This window comes from Equus asinus, chromosome 11, assembly GCF_041296235.1.
Source record: "Equus asinus isolate D_3611 breed Donkey chromosome 11, EquAss-T2T_v2, whole genome shotgun sequence".
Taxonomy (NCBI): domain Eukaryota; kingdom Metazoa; phylum Chordata; class Mammalia; order Perissodactyla; family Equidae; genus Equus; species Equus asinus.
The window spans coordinates 80,166,468-80,183,854 of record NC_091800.1 but is presented as its reverse complement, the minus strand read 5'-3'; the positions used below and the strand labels follow the sequence as shown (position 1 = coordinate 80,183,854).

General features: G+C 41.6%; 1 protein-coding gene across 1 annotated transcript in view; it reads right to left on the bottom strand.

Moving 5' to 3' along the window:
• MYO16 (myosin XVI) overlaps positions 1–9,849 on the bottom strand; it is a 599,178-nt gene extending 589,329 nt beyond the window's left edge. Inside the window, exon 1 of the mRNA XM_070520138.1 lies at positions 9,300–9,849. The gene's annotated coding sequence lies outside the window, so the exon portion shown is untranslated. The remainder of the gene's footprint in view (positions 1–9,299) is intronic.
• Positions 9,850–17,387: the final 7,538 nt, after the last annotated feature.

Genomic DNA, 17,387 nt, shown 5'->3' with positions numbered 1-17,387 from the left:
TTCCAGCCTTAAGAAATAAAGGAAAACTTGTCATATGCTACAAAAGGAATGAACCTTGAGGACATTATGTTAAGTGAAATAAGCCAGTCACAAAAAGATAAATAATGCATGATTCCATTTATATGAGGTATCTATAATCAAACTCACAGACAGAAAGTAGAATGTAGTTACCAGGTGCTGAGGGCAGGGGACGGCGAGGGAAATGGGAAGCTGTTCAATGGGGACAGATCTTCAGTTTTGCAACATGAAAAAATTCTAAAGATCTGTTACACAACAATTAACACCACAGTACTGTATAATTAAAAAGGTTAACATGGTAAATTTTTTTTTTTACCACAAAAAAAAAAATCTTGACACCAGGTAAAGACAAAAAAAAAAAATCAAACTAAACTCTACCATAAATTCTTAGAACATAGGAATCTTAGAAATTAATTCATCCAATTTTGTAGATGAGCAAAGTTTAGCATTAATTTTAACTGGCTTTATTCAATTAAGTAGTCAGATTTGTTTTCAATAACTTAGTTTTGTGAACTATTCTGCCTCCTTAAGCTTTTCTAAAGATTTAAAAATTGCTTGTGATGTGTGTGTGTCTGTGTACATGGTATATATAATTTATTTTTGATGAGAACTTATATACCAATTTATCACGGCCCAGAGTGCTTTCTGAAGCTCAGGGTGCGTGACTTACCCCAGTTCTGTGGCATTTCTATAATTCTCCATCATGTTCCCAGATTACTAACAGCACTCACAAAACCACATTTGTGGTTCTTGCAGTATCCTGGCATGAGATTGACCTGAGGCTAACCTGAGTTCACTCAAAAGAGCTAAGTGAATCTTTTTTTTAATTCCCTTGCCTATCTTGGGCTTTAATCCAAGATTCTTACTTGCTTTCCTTTTTAAGCTCATTCTCTTTGATAAAGAGGATGGGGACCAAAATTCTGATGAATAGATCCACTATATCATCTATACTTTTTACATCATCAGTCCAAGCAGAGGGTGACCACTTGCTTGCTCTTCTTACTCTAAACGTGACAAAAATAAGCGTGTTTACTGTCTTTAGCATTGTCTCAAATGTGCACTCACGCTGAGACTTAGTCCTGACCCTCTTCTTATGGCTTCACATGACTCTTTTTCACTTTGCATAGACACGTCTCCCAGTCTCCACTTGGTACACAGGTCCTGACTAAATGTCATCTCACAGGTGGCCATGGGGAGTGACATGACATTTCTCTGTGACTTTTTTTGCTTCCTCCTAATGATAATATATGACCACAAAGCCGTTACTTTGCTCTGTAGAGTCTCCCATTCCATTTATGCCATATCTGATTTTACAATTTCTGTCGTTTGGGCTCTAATTATCTTTCTTCCTAACGTTTCAAAATCTACTCTCTTAGGATCTACTATACAGAGACTATTTCAACATAATACAAACTATGATGGTAGAATCATTTTTTCTAATATTTTTATCATATATATGTCACCAACAAGTTCTTATTTATTAACTAGAATCAGGTCCATCATAGCACTTCCTCTCATTATTTTGATGTTTCAATAATAAGCTTGTTAGAAGGCTATTCAGGCTTTTTTTTAAGTAACCCAGACTTTCACAGAATGAAACTTTTTGGCAAAAATCTTGCTACATTGAAGTCTTCTCCAAAGCAGGACAACGGCACATGATGGTCATAGAGCTCCTGCTAGGTGACAAGCCCTGAGCTAAACAGACACGAAAAATTTTATTTCATTTGACCTCACATTTAACTCTACAAGGCAGGCACTTTGATTACCCCATTTCACAGATGAAGCCTAGAAAGGCTTGTTCATGTATTCCTGGTCCCAGAGAAGTAAGAAGCAGGACTGAATTCCAACATATGCTTGTCCACCTCAAGTTCACACTCTCATTGACCATTTATACTACATTGTAATTTCCTGCCTCAATGCCTCTTTCATCATCTTTATTAGGGAAACTCTATTTATCATCTTTATGTGAATTCTCTTGTATCTATGGCTTCAGCAAACCCCTTCCTGAGAAATAATATCTCTTACCTTCACTCCAAAAAACTGTTGTTTCTTTCTACACAATACAAAATGAAAACAGCAAGCTAAAACCTATATAAAATATTTTCTCAGTATTCTGTTCTATTACATTTCTTAATTCCCTATGACAAAGTTCTTTTGTCTTGCTCTTGCATTTACTTTTAAATCACTGAAATAAATGTAAAGTTAATGACTTGCTGTTCCAAATCATAAAGATAAAAGTCATGTTAATAGACTTCTTAAAAGAAGATTTGGGAGCTCATGAAATTATTTCTACCCAGGGACTCCCAACCACATATTACTGAACTGCTTATAACCAAGAATCTAAATTAGAAAGAAAATGAGTAAGCCTGAATAAGACTTTATCATTCTTAAAGGAATTACTTAATATTTCAAATGTGTTCTTAAAAGGCATACAGTACCACATGCTAGCAGCTTTAACTTCCCAAGTTTATTTTTAAGATACGAATTCCAACAAAGAAAATGAAAAACAATGCATTCAACATTTTAGTTATGGAAAAAAAGAAGGTATTCAAATGCTGATTTTTACGCATAATTCAATTCAGTTTATGAAAATTTGAACATCAAACTCACCATTATCCATCCTTTCAATCATGTAGTTTTAATCAAAAATGCTCACAGTGATTTTTATGACTTATTTTACTCACACTACTTAACAGTAATGATGTCTATCATGGTCATTATTTGTGAATAAATGAGAAGCATCAAAAACTTAAGAAATAGGGGCTGGCCCTGTGGCTGAGTGGTTAAGTTCACACACTCCACTTCGGTGACCCAGGGTTTCGCTGGTTCAGATCCTGGGCGCGGACATGGCACCACTCATCAGGCCAAGCTGAGGTGGTGTCCCACATGCCACAACTAGAAGGACTGACAACTAAAATATGCAACTACGTACTGGGAGGATCTGTGGAGAGAAAGCAGGAAAAAAAAAAAGAAGATTGGCAACAGTTCTTACCTCAGGTGCCAATCTTTTTTTTTTCCTTTTTTTTTGAGGAAGATTAGCCCTGAGCTAGCATCTGCAGCCAATCCTCCTCTTTTTGCTGAGGAAGACTGGCCTTAAGCTAACATCTGTGCCCCATCTTCCTCTACTTTATATGAGGGACGCCTACCACAGCATGGCGTGCCAAGTGGGTGCCATGTCCACACCCGGGATCCGGACCGCAAACCCCAGGCCTGGAAGTGGAACGTGTGCGCTTAACTGCTGCACCACCAGGTGACCCCCTGCCAATCTTTAAAAAAAAAAAAAACAAGAAATAAATGCAAGCTATCAACCATTTGAATGAAGTATGAGTTACGCCTTCATTTTTTTCTTCTTAAAATTCAGTAAATGTACAACATATTTTTTATATGTCCAGTTTTTTCTGGTATTACAATTACTTATCCAAGTCAGTTTCCACATAAATTATATTGGAGGTGACCTTCAGGTCCCATTGTTCCTCTGGATCAGGCTCCGCAAACACTTTCTGGAAAAGGCAAGATAGTAAATAGTTGAGGGCCATCGCATCTCAGTGGGTCGCAGATTCTTTGCTTTGTTTTCACTGTCCTTTAAAAATGTAAACAGCATGCTTAGCTTACAGGCTGAACACAAATAGGCCACAGGTTGCATTTGGCCAGAGGGCTGTAGTTTCTCGCCTCTGGCTGTAACGGTTTTCTATACGGCACTTGTCAAAGAAGTAAAATTTTTTTGTTCTCCTGAAAAGAAAGAACCTGGACTTTCAATTAGTGATAAAAGCACAGGATTAATAATCAGGCCTTTATGCAAGTCCTGATCTACCCTAAGCTAGCAGGATAACTTGAATAAATTCCTCAGTCTCTCTGGGTTTTCTTCTCCTTATCTGTGAAATGAGCAGATGATTTTCACGGCAGGGAGAAGGAGACAGAGAGAGAGTCAGAAGGCTCAGTAGGGTAGGATCTTGGGTGATGGGAGAGAAAAGCTACAATAAAAAGTGAGATGGGGCTCCACGCGGTCAGAGCGCACAGCGCTGTGGAGCTAGAATCTTCAAAGGGCATTTTTAAGCCTCTAAGGCAGGTTGCCTTTTGCTTTTGCAACACTTAACATTCATTCATGTAACATCTGCCAAACCTAAACACTCACACAGAGATGAATAAGGAAAGAGTAACCACAGTGCAGCAGGAGGTCCGACATTCAAACAGAGCAGGTGACACTAAGAGTTAAGCACAAGGTGTGCATGCAGTAAGGAGAGATCAAAGAGGGACAAGTATGGGGTGTGGGTGTTTGGGAGAAGATGGATTTGACCCTCAGCTGAGCAAAGTGAGAAGAAGGACATTCCCAGCGCAGAGGAGAATGAATATCTACACACTCAGAAATGCTAAGTTCCATGTGGAGGACTACAGGCAGCTTAGTGTCGGCCAAGGTAGAAGATGTGAATCGGGAGAGGAGGCTAGAGGGTCGGCAGAAAGGGGTCAAGAAGGACAACACAGATCACAGGTCAAGTCGAAGAGCACGTGCTGCATGCTGTGGGCAACAGGAAATCACTGAGGTCTTTTCAGCAAGAGGTCTAATAGCCAAAGTTGTATGTAAGACAAATCACTCTGGCAAATGAAAGACTGGATGTGAGGGAGCAGACTACAGCAGGAAGATGAATTAGGAAGCCATCTCTCAGCCCGGGCAGAGGGTGATGAAGCCTTGACCGAGGGCAGTCACAAAAGGTCAGAATCGAGAAGACTAATCTCAGCAATAATTTATAAGGTAAATTGTAAAGACTTAATGACTGATGGGAAATGGGAAGTGGGGGAGGGAAAGGAAAGAGCAAATGAATGAGGAGACTGTGCATGGTGCTTCCACTATGGGAGTAGGGAAGAAAGCACAGGACAAACAGAGGCAGGCTTGGAGAGAGTGACAGAGATTATGAACTCCAGTTCGGACATCTGAAATCAGATGTGGTACAGACCACTCAGGTAAGGTGTCCTGCAGGCAGACACAGGTCTAAAAGTACAAAAAGAAGTCAGGACTGGAGATGCAGTTCTGGAGCTCAGCCACATGCAAGTGCAGAGTGGAGGAGAAAGCTCGTGCAATATGGAAAACAGGGGAAGCCGAGGCCCAAGGGGAGAGGGTGCAAGAACCCACTCGAGGAGACGGACAAGAAAAGCAAAGCCAAAGAAGGAGACAGAGGAACCACACAGCTAAAGGGTGAGGCATCAGCTGTCAAATTCTCTTCCGTGAGAGGCACAGAGGGCGGGCAAACAGTTTCAGTAGCATCATCTGAACACAAGCTGGACTGCAAAGGGCTGAGGAATGAACTCGAATGAAGTGGCGTGATGCGGCCGACTCTGCCCCAGCTTCTTCCATCTCCACAGAAATAAACACATTGCAAAAACTATAAAATCAAGTCATTTAAAATAATTCCTTTAACACAATTATATACAAAGTATTATAATCCTGCATGGGATATAAAATAAATCAGTTAATATGATCCTGCCACTTAAAGTTTACAATCCATTGAAAAATAGCATCATTATAACTATTTCCGCTTTCCGTTACAGTTAGATAATATGAATCTACACTTCCTTAGAACTAATGGCCGGGTTTACTGTCAAGTCTTCCCAGTTACTGTAATCAACCACGAGAAGAACCAAGCAAGACAATCTTTGCAGATTCCTGTAGAACAGAAGGGGCGATGCTAAGTAGGTGGAGGAGGCTAGATGTGCACTCTTGAGCGACCATGCACCGTAATTCTCAAATGCAGTGCTCATGAGAATCACTTGGAGCTGGTTGGTGGGAGGGTCCTGTGTCCCACCACAGCCTCTGATTCTGCAGCTCTGGGGTAGGCTAGGGAAACCCACTCTTAAGAGACACCTCCGGGGTATCTAAATTAGGCAGGCCAGGGAGCACACTGTTCTGGTCCTTAGAAGTATCCCATCTTCTTTTCTAAGTCACCTTACTGTGTGCTTGAATGGCTACTCATTCACAGGAAATATCACAACAGGAAGGTTAATAAATTTTTATCAGTTTACATCGTCTAAAAATTATTGGCACATTCCCTTGGAAAAAAGTTTTCATTTTTTAAATGCTTAAAAGAAGCCAGCTGAGTATAAATGCTTGATTTAAGTTAACTCATTAGCTCAATATATTCTAAAAGCATTGGCTGAATCCTTACTGAGTGCCACATCCCTCACAGGCGATTGGGACTGAAGGTGAAAACAGACTTGACGATGTGATAATCACCCACCTGTAGGAGAGCTCCCAGGAGCACTGAATTTTGCCTGGGGGCATCCACAGAGGGAGAAAGAACAGAATTGAGTGACGGGAAATGGGGAAAGTGGAGTGAAGGACCACGTCTGCCCTGCATCCTTGTCAGAGCAGTCGTGAGGATGAAGCAGCATCCCAGGTGGAAAAGCAACCTACACAGTGGAGATGGTCAGGGGTTGTCACTGCAGCTTCTCCCTTTCTAAGAGTGAAGGCACTACACTGCCTCGGGCTGCTTCCTCACCTCAATGCACTTCAGGTGAAAATCAACTTTTTTTACTGCCTGGCTTTTTTTTTTTAACCCACGTGAGTAAACTGTATACAATTTTTACTCTAAATAAGTGGTTTCATTTAAAGGTTTCTTGTTCTCATGACAGGCTCACTCTTTGCTCTCTGGAACTGTTAAAGAACAACGTGTTATTCCTAGGATAGAGAAGCATTAAGAACAAAGGAGTGGTCAGAGGAAGGGTTGGTGGAAGGAGACCCATACGGAAAGGGGTGAGGAGAGAAGAGAGATCACTCACATGAAAACTTACCATCTAGGAAAGGTTTCACCTGTGGGCCTTCCTCTGAAGGGGAGAGTCAAACCCTGACCTTCCCACACAGCGGACAGAGCCAGGCCCAGCAGCCTTGCCAGGATCTAGCTCCAAGACCTTGAAAAAATGACCTAAGTCCTCTGGGCCTCATTTTCTTCATTTGTAGTACTAGGGGCTCAAGCAAATCATTTGACAAGTGGACATTTACTCCTTGCACAAGTGCTCTCATGGGCCTGGACTTGCCTTTGAGATGAGATCCCAAAAGGGCAGATACACCTTTGAGGTGCTCAGCAAACCAAAGGCTCAAATTTAAAGAAGTATCATTTATAACTATCCCAGTTCCAACACAATATCTTTTCTCACTTATGCAAATATTTTAACACATTTAACAATCTGCAAGTTACGCACATCATATGGATACACACACATATATGTAATAGGATCACATATGGATTACATATATGATTATGGTTTTATCCAAGAGATTTTATTTTCTCATTTCTTAAGGAGGAGGAAATGCTTCTGTGTTTATTTAATCCCTTTCAAGAACATTCATGTTCTGCAGTGGGCTCACATTTAGCGGGCATTCTGCTTTTGCTGCAGGGGTACTGACTTACCCACAGATCACATTAACAGCCTAGCACAGAGCTACTGCAGCTTGTATCTGCAAGCCTTCTCAGACTAGAGGGAAAAAAATCTTTAAAGTATTTATTGCATGTGGAAAATGAAATACTTCAGCTATTTTAGTGTATACTGAACAAATCTTTTCACTCCCTCAATTCTCAAAGGACAAAGATAAACTCAACCATCGCATCATGCCCTCTGGATGAAATTTTATTAATTAAACTTATTATTCCTTTAGTAAATAAACATCACACTCTGGGTGATTTTCATAGCAAGTAATATATCCCCGGGGCATATTAATACTGTCTCTAAAGCAATGCCGTATATTAGGGTTTCCAAAAAGTCCATCAAATATAAACCTCATATGCTCACACAGGTTGATCACATGTGATGAGGCAGCGTAGCTGTTACTGTTAAGTATATGTCACATATGCTTGTATAATTTTAATAAACTAAACAACTTCACACAAAGACATGTTTTGGAGGACCCTTAACCCAAGAATGATCAATTACCCTCAAAGCCCTTAAAAATATCAAAAGCAAAATTTAATTTACTCTGGCAGTTCTGCAGTGATCCCATAGAAAGGAAGCTTGATGGTCCAGGGGAGTCTGTGGTTACCCCCTCCTCAGTCCTGTGGGTTTGATTTTAGGATCTCGTGGATGACTTTGGGGTCCCTGATCTTCCTATTCTAAGTGAAAATCACTAGGAGAGCATGCATAGGCTGCAGGGGCTCATAAATACCCTTAAGAACCTGTGGCAAACATGTGCGAGGCATTTTAACCTTTACCCGAACAGAGATTCCAGACATTTCAGGAGATCCTCAAAGAAAACCACCACTCAAAGAGGATGAGCACTTCCAGGACCTTCCGCACTTAGGAGAATAAAGAACGTCTTTCCTGCCTGCCTTTCTGCTCCTTGACTCCTCTGGCCAATTCAGAGAAGCTAAGTTTTACTTGCCCTGCTCAGCAAAAGACAATCTCTCCTCCTCCAAAGGCTAAAATAATCCTTCCAAGTGGCAAACGATTCACACACCATTCAAACGTATTTGGCTCACTCCCCCAAAACGGAGATCTGAGCCACGAGCGGGTAGTTACAGCTTTTCTACAAATGACAGAAATGCTAAGAGAACTTGAAGAAAATCATCTCCATTACCTTTTGGGGGCGTACAAGGTACCAATTAAACCCAGCACTTTCACCGACCTAGTTGGTTCTACCCAGCCAGGGAAATGGGGCAGGGGCTGCAGGGAACAGAAGCCATGAATGAAGAGTCCCCGTTAGGTACCACCCCGCCGACTTTGCCCACCACGTAGTCGCAGGCCTCCAAGACAATGGAGCTGGCATTGTCCGGTGGGGGTCGCGGTCAGGGGTCAGTAGGATCAGTGGAAGAGGCAACATCCCGGAGCCCTCCTTCACCCCTACATCTTTGTTCTTTGAAGTAGTCGCTCTTTTTCATCCCCAAAGAAAAAGAGAAAGAGGACAAACCCCCCGCCGCCCCAAGAGTGGTCGTGTAGGTGACGGCGCCGCTCCTCCCATCTCCCCTAGCAACGAGAGGATTCCTTGTCCCTCTAAACCGCCAGTTTCGCCTCCTCGCCTGGGCTAGGTCCAGAGTTCAGAGGGTTTCCGCTCTCGCGTTCACACATCTCCCCGCGTCCCTTTCTGGGGAAGGGACCGCCAGCCTCCTCTCCACGCCCCCCTTCTCCACGCTGAGACTCGGTCTGGGCACCCGGCGACGCAGGTGCGAGCACCTTGCGCCCTCCGGAGTCGCCAGCGCCGCGGGGCAGGGGCGCGTCCGCCTCGCGCCCGCCGACCTCCAGACCCGGAGGCGCGGCTGCTCGGCCAAGTGCCCCGTCGCACGGCGCCCCGCCGCCGCCCCTACCTGCTGGAGACTGGTCTGCGGGAGTCGGATGCAGCCGGCGGCACGATCGCGACGCTGGGCTCCGGGGGCGCCCCGCGGGGGGCGGCGGCGGCGGCGGGTCTCCAGCACCCGGGGCCGCGGCGCGCTGGGGGCGGGCGCGGTGCGCGCAGCCCGGTGGACCCGGGCTGGGGACAGCCGCTCGTCCCCCGGTGGGCTGCGCTCGCCCGTCGGCCGGAGACGAGGACTCCGCGGCCCCTCTCGCCCCTCCCCGCGCGCCCCCTCCGCCGGGCTGGGCTCCAGCTCCCAGGGGCGCCGCTTGCCCCCCTGCCGCCCTCGCCCTGCGCCTCGCTCTCCTGCGGCGGCCAGCACGCGGAGCCCGCCTCCCTTCGCTCCCGCCGGGGCCGCCCTCCGGGTCTCCTGCCTCCCTCCTTCCCACGCTCTCACGCGTTGTCTGAGACCGCGCCTCTCTCTCCCCTTCCAGCTCCTCAGATCCTCCCCTTCGGGTTCTCCCGCCTCTCGCTTTGCTGCGAGTCTGAGAATGGGGCTCGCTCTTCAAACTTTTCCGTCCTGCATTCTGCAAGAAGCGAGGGAGCAGGAGGGAAAGGAGGTCCTCTGTGCAGTGGCTGGGAGGGGTGCCCTGGAGCGGGCATCCCACTTGAGCAGTCCGACCAGAACAAAAGCCATCGCGGGGACTGTGGCAGTTGTCACCAGATGAGATGAGTGACCCTTTTTAAAGATACAGAAGCCGTAACAGTCCTTCGCCCACTGGTATTTGAGAGCCTCTCACATTCTCCCGAAATCTCCAAAATAGGAACTTGAGTGCGGGACAAGACGAACATGTGCGAGGACAACCCTTTCTCTAGGGAGCTGCTCTCTGTAGCAATTTCCACGACAAAATAGAAGGCTTCCACCCCCGTCTCCCCAAATTTCGTTCTTGGTTGGCTCTGTAAATATGTTTCACTGTCCACATTTTGCCTTGACGACTATATGTTATATGAATTCTGGGGTTAATGTGATATGTACATATATGTATACACACACATGGAAGTGTATAATAGCAAGGGCCTTGTATGTAAGACATACTCAATAACTGTTTATTCAACTGAGTTTATAAGCATATTAATTATTGGATGTATCTGAATAAATCATATGATACATGAGTATATGGAAAATAGAGAAACTAGAATTGTCTGCACGGAATGTAAATTGCATACTTTGACGTTATACCACCTCATGTTCAGGAATGGGTTAAATAATGATTCTGAGGTACTGTTTTAATTTTTTCATTTATATTTCATATTTTTCTGCAATTTGAGATGTATTGTGTGAATTTTAAGATAGGATTAATTAAATGAATTAATCTACCTTATAGTTACTGAGACTATATGGAGAAGTTTTACATACATAATATGGCAAGAGAGGAGTCCCACATCAGATTTAATTTACAAAATCATTGAATTTATCAAAGCAATTCAACAATAGTACTAAGAATAATGAAGACAAGTAAGAACGACTATGAATTAAAAGCAAAATAGATATTTCAGGACCTAATTGTTTTCTTGACATTTTATACATTGGCACCAAGAAATAGAAATGGGCTATGAGGAAGAGTAATTGTTCCTGTGTTTATTGTAATGCCTATTATGTGAAACCGTTCCGCTTCTCTCTGTGTTGTCAGATTTGTACAGCAGAAGAACCTAGCACAGATTTACCTTCCCAAAAGTCAACTCTGCTAGCCAGCACTCAAAATGCCACAGCCCTCAGACACACGCGGCCTATTAAGACGCTAAGGTGGATTCGGCTGGAGAGCTCATGCTTTGTATCCCTAAGTGCTTATATTTCTCAAATATAAGTTATATATGTTTATATCTACCGTATATCTGTTTCTACATTATCAGCTTATAATTATAGGAAGAAACTAAAAGAAAGATATGTAAAGAAAACACCCATAAATGATAAACAATATCGTGTGTGTATTCCAGCTGTTCCCATCACATTCTGCTTCATGTGGTCATCGTAGTGGCTTCAAACACACAACTGGCTCTGATAAAATTTTAAAAAATGATTTGGCTAGCCAAGCATATAGGCAATATATTATTAAGAATGTCAATATTGGTTCAGTTCTCAAAGATAATTTCTCTCTTTAAAGTGAGATGTAAATGCTGGTTTGCCATTGGCAAGCACTCTGTTTACATGGAGACATCCAATTCTGAAATAGCAATTCTTCTGCTAGCACAGAAGTGTGCATTATCCAGGTCTGGCAGCCCCATGAGGTGCATGGTAGTAAAAGAAGATTGCCTTAAACAGAAACCCCAAAGAACACGGCTACTCTTACATCCTGAATTAAAGTTTTTGTCACTTTTGAGAACATAAATTATTAGCTTCATCCTATTGAAAAGTGTGTGAAGTGAATTATTTGTCTTTTATTACACTCATAATCTAGTGTGCCTTTTATACGCCTTTCTCAGATAAACTGGAAATTTAACCATGGGAATAAAGTAATTTGCTAATTCTTAATAGTTATTGGGAAACAGAGACATTCATTCCCCATAAAACGACACCTCTAGATTAGTCATTTCCCTAAAAGTATTGGCATCTGCTTGAAAGTGGACAATTTCAAATGTGTTACTGGGAAACACAGCATCATTTTTTATTTAAATCAGTGCACAGCTATAACTCCTGCTTCACAATTTGTATAAAAGTCTAGTTCCCCTATCTGTTTGCTATGGACTGAATGTTTGTGTCCCCTCAAAATTCATATGTTGAAATCCTACCCCCGAATGTGATGGGGTTAGGAGGAGGGGCCTGTGGGAGGTGACGAGGTCATGAAGGTGGAGCCCCATGAATGGGATAATTACCTTTTTAAGAAGAGACATGCCTGGTTTGCTCTTGGCTCCTGCCGTGTGAAGATGCAATGAGAAGACAGCTTTCTGCAGCTCAGAAGAGGTCCCTCCCCGGAACCTGACAATGCTGGCACCCTGATCTCAGCCTTCCATCCTCCAGGACTGCGAGAAATCAATTTGTATTGTCCATAAGCCACCCAACCTATGGTAATTTGCCACAGCAACCAGACTGAATAAGACACTGTTCTATCAACTATTGAGGGAAGAGCACTGAAATCTCCAACTGTAAATGTGAATTTTTATATTTTTCCTTGCAGTTCTGTCAGTTTTTACTTCGTGTTAAGAATTTCTGGTTTTGGTGCATAATGTTTAACATTATGTACTCCTGATGAATTGATCCCTTTATCATTGTTCAAATGATCTCCTTTATCCCTAATAATATCCCTTGAGATGAACTCTGCTTTTTCTGATATTGTACGGCCATTCTAGTTTTCTTTTTATTAGGGTTAGCGTGGTACCTCATTGTATCTTTTTACTTCTAACATATTTGTGTCTTTATGTTTAAAGTGTGATTCTCTTGGAGCAGGTCATCAAGAGGACGTGGTCCCTGGTTAACCTGCCACCTGGCAATTTCCAGACAATACAAGGGTCTTCACCCTGTCCCCTGTTCTTGGAATGTATGTCTGCCCACCATTCCCACACTAGACGCCACTTTCAAGGACACACCTTTGAGAGAGTAACGTGTTGTTGAGACCATCTGGACTGAATTATGTGACTTAGCTCATTAGGACTTCTCCATAAACTTTGAAGATTCTGGCGGGTGGTATGGAGATCTACTCATCTTACAGCTGCACTAGACAAGCCTATAAATTCTCTGGTTTATTACACCTGCCTGCTACCAATCTGGAGTGGCCTGCCTCTCTCTTCCTCTCTCCTAGCCCTTCATTTATGGCGGCCCAGTTTCAGATTTCACCCCGGGGAACTCCTGAGGTTGAGAACCAACATCAACATACATTAGTTAGATGACATTCATAGAGATATGAGTGTCATTTTTATATGCAGATTTTATTGACAAAAAGAAAACTTCAGACATGGTGTAGTGGTTTTTGAGACCACATATGTGGTGTGAAATCTACTTATAAATCTAGGAGTTGTTCGTGAAAGTGTTTACAATTTTCTAAGTGTAAGAATGATCTGGAAACATTTTTTAGTTTTAAAATATTCCTACTTTATAGAGCATAATTGTTTTCTTTTGATTTATATATGTGTAAACTTGAATTTATAATTACCCATTATTTTTGTCCCTTCACTCCTTTTAGTTTCTAGCAGTCACTATAGGGCATTGATCAGTGGTCCTGAAAACCCCTGGGGTAAAGAAGATAACAACACATTTCTGCTCAATTCCCTTGTCAGAAGAATGTTCAGCACTGCCAGAAAGAATACAGTACAGTTTGCATTAAAACTATGTCAATTACATCAAAGGGTAGAAGACTGAGCTCCTTTTCACCTTATCAAACAAATGGCAGATTGCTTTCCTGGTGTGAGTATCAAGCTTTTAGAGTTGTGACACCACTGGGGTGTTTATCACATAAGCTCTGCAGCCCGATATGTCTCATAAAGCCACAGTGGCTCCTTTTCCTTCCAGGGTCTTCATTCTGTCCTACATACTCATCTCCTGGGTCTTATTACCTCAAACTTAGTCCCATGCAGGCTTTATGGTCACACAGACTCTGATTCCAGTTTAATTACTCCCTGCATTACCCTTATCTTTTCATATAAATGGACTTTTTACACACTGATCTAAATTGAAATGCATTTCCCAAACCAAGACTCTCAGCCCTGTTTTCATTTCTAGGAAAACTTCCTTGCTGGATCAATGCTGTCATATTGAAACTGAGTCTGTCTCCAACTTTATGAAGTCTGCTTAAGCTGTACCTCTGAGGTTCATTTCCGCTCTGACACAGGTATTTTACTTGTTATTATGTTGCTAATCTACACAAGGCAGCCTGGCTCTTTTCCATCTCTCATTAGTGTTGTCTACATATTTTTAGAGACATGATTAAATGACCAGGATAAGTGAACATGCAACCTTAATACAGTTCCAACAATTTTTGATGATTGATATATGTTTGCTGACTTTATTATTGCAGTAAACACTTTCAACCAGCTGAATCTGACAGATCTAGTGATTTAAGTAATTATAATGGTGCTTCATGCTAATTAGACCAGAAAGGTAAGACATTCATTTAAACTGTTGTAATTAACATTATTTTCTAAGTAGCCAAAGCAGCTTTGTGTTTCTTCTTGTAGGTTTTTAAAAAAATCTTACAACACTTATAACTGAGTTCAGTAGGATATATTGTTTATGATCATTACCCTCTTATATTTAAAATTTTGGCTTTTAGAATTTAAAAGGCAAAAGTTTTAAATATTTCTTCTTAAATATCTTGAGTTTTCCTAGCCCTTACCTACCTCCGCCATGATCTTAGAGTCTTAGATGATCTTAGAAGCTCATCCATGAGAGGCCATCCAATCTTCTCCCAGATCCCGGAACACACGCCAGACAGGCACTTCCGCTACCTGTCCTGCACTCTCTGGCCCTCTCAGGTATCCTAGACTCTGTCATAGCTGAGATGGTAGGAAGGGTAGGCAGGGAAATGACAGCATTCCTGCAACCTGGCACCAAGGGGAAGCACGGGCGCTGGGAGGAGGAGAGGCCACTCTGAGAACTGGTTCTAAAGTTAAACATCCCAGGGGCTTGGAGAAGCAGGATGGGAGGGTCGTTTTTAGGAAATCAGCAGAAGAAGGAAAAGCAAAGGGAAGCCGCAGGACTGGCTCAGCAGTCTGCTCACCTTCTGCATTCTGCTTCCTCCTTTTTATGGAGCCATGAAAATAAGCAAGCAGGTTCAGTGTCAGGCTGCTTGTAAGTAGGATACAGTCATAAGTAAAAATATCCTCCTCCTCCTACTGAAAAAAAATTCTTGGAACAGTTTAGTGGTTACCAGGGGGAAGGGTGTTGGGGGGTGGGTACAAGGGGTGAAGGGGCACATTTTTATGGTGATTGACAAATACTAATGTACAACTGAAATTTCACAATATTATAAACTTTTATGACCCCAATTAAGAAAAAGAAAATTCTGTCATATTAGCTGAAATTTCCTAGCAACAAATTCCTTTCTTCCAAAAGTGAAAAGAAAATATTTAAAAAAACAAAAATGCTTGAGAGCTTTGGAGCTGACCTATAGCAGGGAATTCATTTTTAATCAGTGTAAATGATGATACACGGTGTTTTCCGTTTGTTAGAAACGCGTGAGATACCCTTAAGGGAAGGTGGAAAAGAAAAGATACCACTGAAGGATGGAAGGAAATTGAACAAAGACTGGAGCTTCCCAAAGCCAGTTTTTCTGATTCTATAATTTTCCTGTTTCTTCTTAGCCAAGAGACCGGGCTGGATAGAAGTTCCTCATGAAAGCATTTCACATCTACAGGGCACTTGGAAAACCCCCTCCTGCCTGAGGGCCGACGCACCAGAGGCCAGCCTGATTCTCAACCAAGGTCAGGCCTCTCTTAACTGTGCTTAAATCTTAAATGTGAATGCCAGTTTGCAACTGAGACCCCATTTGTTTCAATGTTGAAATCTACGTAATCAATCATTTTGCTTTGTTTCAAATCAATTGTGTAAATGCCATCACCTCTGGGCATTTTAGAAATTTCTTTGTACCAGAATACATTTGCCAGAGAAAATGAAGCATCATTTCAAATAAATCCCTAGACACCAAACTGGTGTGTTTTAGCCATTAGATTTTCATGTGGTTGTTCTTTATTCTTGTTTTATTAGAAAATCACTAAGAATGAAAGCAAAAATATCTTTGGTCTCTGAAAACACAATGTCCAAAATGAATTTTTAACAATTACATCTTGTTTTTTTTAACAATATGAAGTACAATTGTGAGGTGTGATTATTATTTAACTCACCATTCTCAATTTGGTTCCATCATAAAATCATTTTAAAATCTATATGTGTGTATACATTATATATATAATGGATATATATAATGTATATTTATCTCAAACATAACCTGCTTATGAACAGTATTCTGAGATATCTATTTATTTATTTTTATTTATTCTCCTCCTCTTTCCAAAAGAACATAAGACAGCTTACAAGGAGAAATATTATAAAGTAAAAAGAGATGACTAGGTTTAAAATAAATACAAAAGCCAAATAGAAGCAAAACCATAAAATGAAAGAAGCAATTTGTGCACAGTACTGTGTAGGGTAAAGTCCTATGAAATGGCATCTATAATAAATAATTGATTAATAATATAGTGAGCATGGCCACTAAAGTTGGACCCCACGGTTGTTTCAGTCTAAGCAGTAAAAGTGAATGTAAATATAATCTATTTCAACATTTGTATTTTTCACAAGATAAATCTATACTGTTTGCTGTGGAAAAGGCGTGCTTCCTTTTCTTGTTATTTTGGTCTGGGAAAAATATGTTTCATGGGGCATATTATTTAGAGACACACGTAACAAGGTTTGTCTAAGAAGCAGTGTTTCGCGAATGATTGTCGCTAATTTCACCTGTTAGGATACACAGATTTAGAAAATATTCAGCATCTCAAGATAGAAGCAGCAAAAATAACAATTAATATTTGTATATGACTAGATAGCTTACAAATCACTTTTATATACAATAGGCCTTTTAATCTTACCATTCTTGAAAAACAGTGATTATCATTACTCCCATTTTCTGTGTGAGGTCACGAGCTTCACGCTCTTGATCAATTGACCTAAGGGGATGAGGAAAGGATTTAGAACTCAGATTAAGATCCCGTGATTCCAAATTGTATCATCTTTTCATTTACCTCTCCTGAAATTGAGGCATAAAGTTATGCTTTTATTCTAAACTTATCATTTATATTTTTGGTTTACATTAAAAAATTTTTCTTCTGACTTTTGATCAGAGGTAACTATATCTCAATGTGTTGAGAAGAATTTCACTAGTACATAAGGTTTATCCAAGAAATTCTCCAGAGTATGTAAGCTGAGTGTCTCCTATCTGCCAAGGTGATTTAAAGACTGTTTCTCAATTTTTAATGTGCAGGTGAGTCACCTGGGAATCTTGTTAAAATACAGATTCTGAATCAGTAGATGTGGGGCAGGCCCCGACTCTGACATCATCACATTTTCCATCATGCCACATTGGTCTCTGGAGCAATCCCCTATCGGCTGGTGTAGTTCTCTTCCATTTAGAGATTTTAG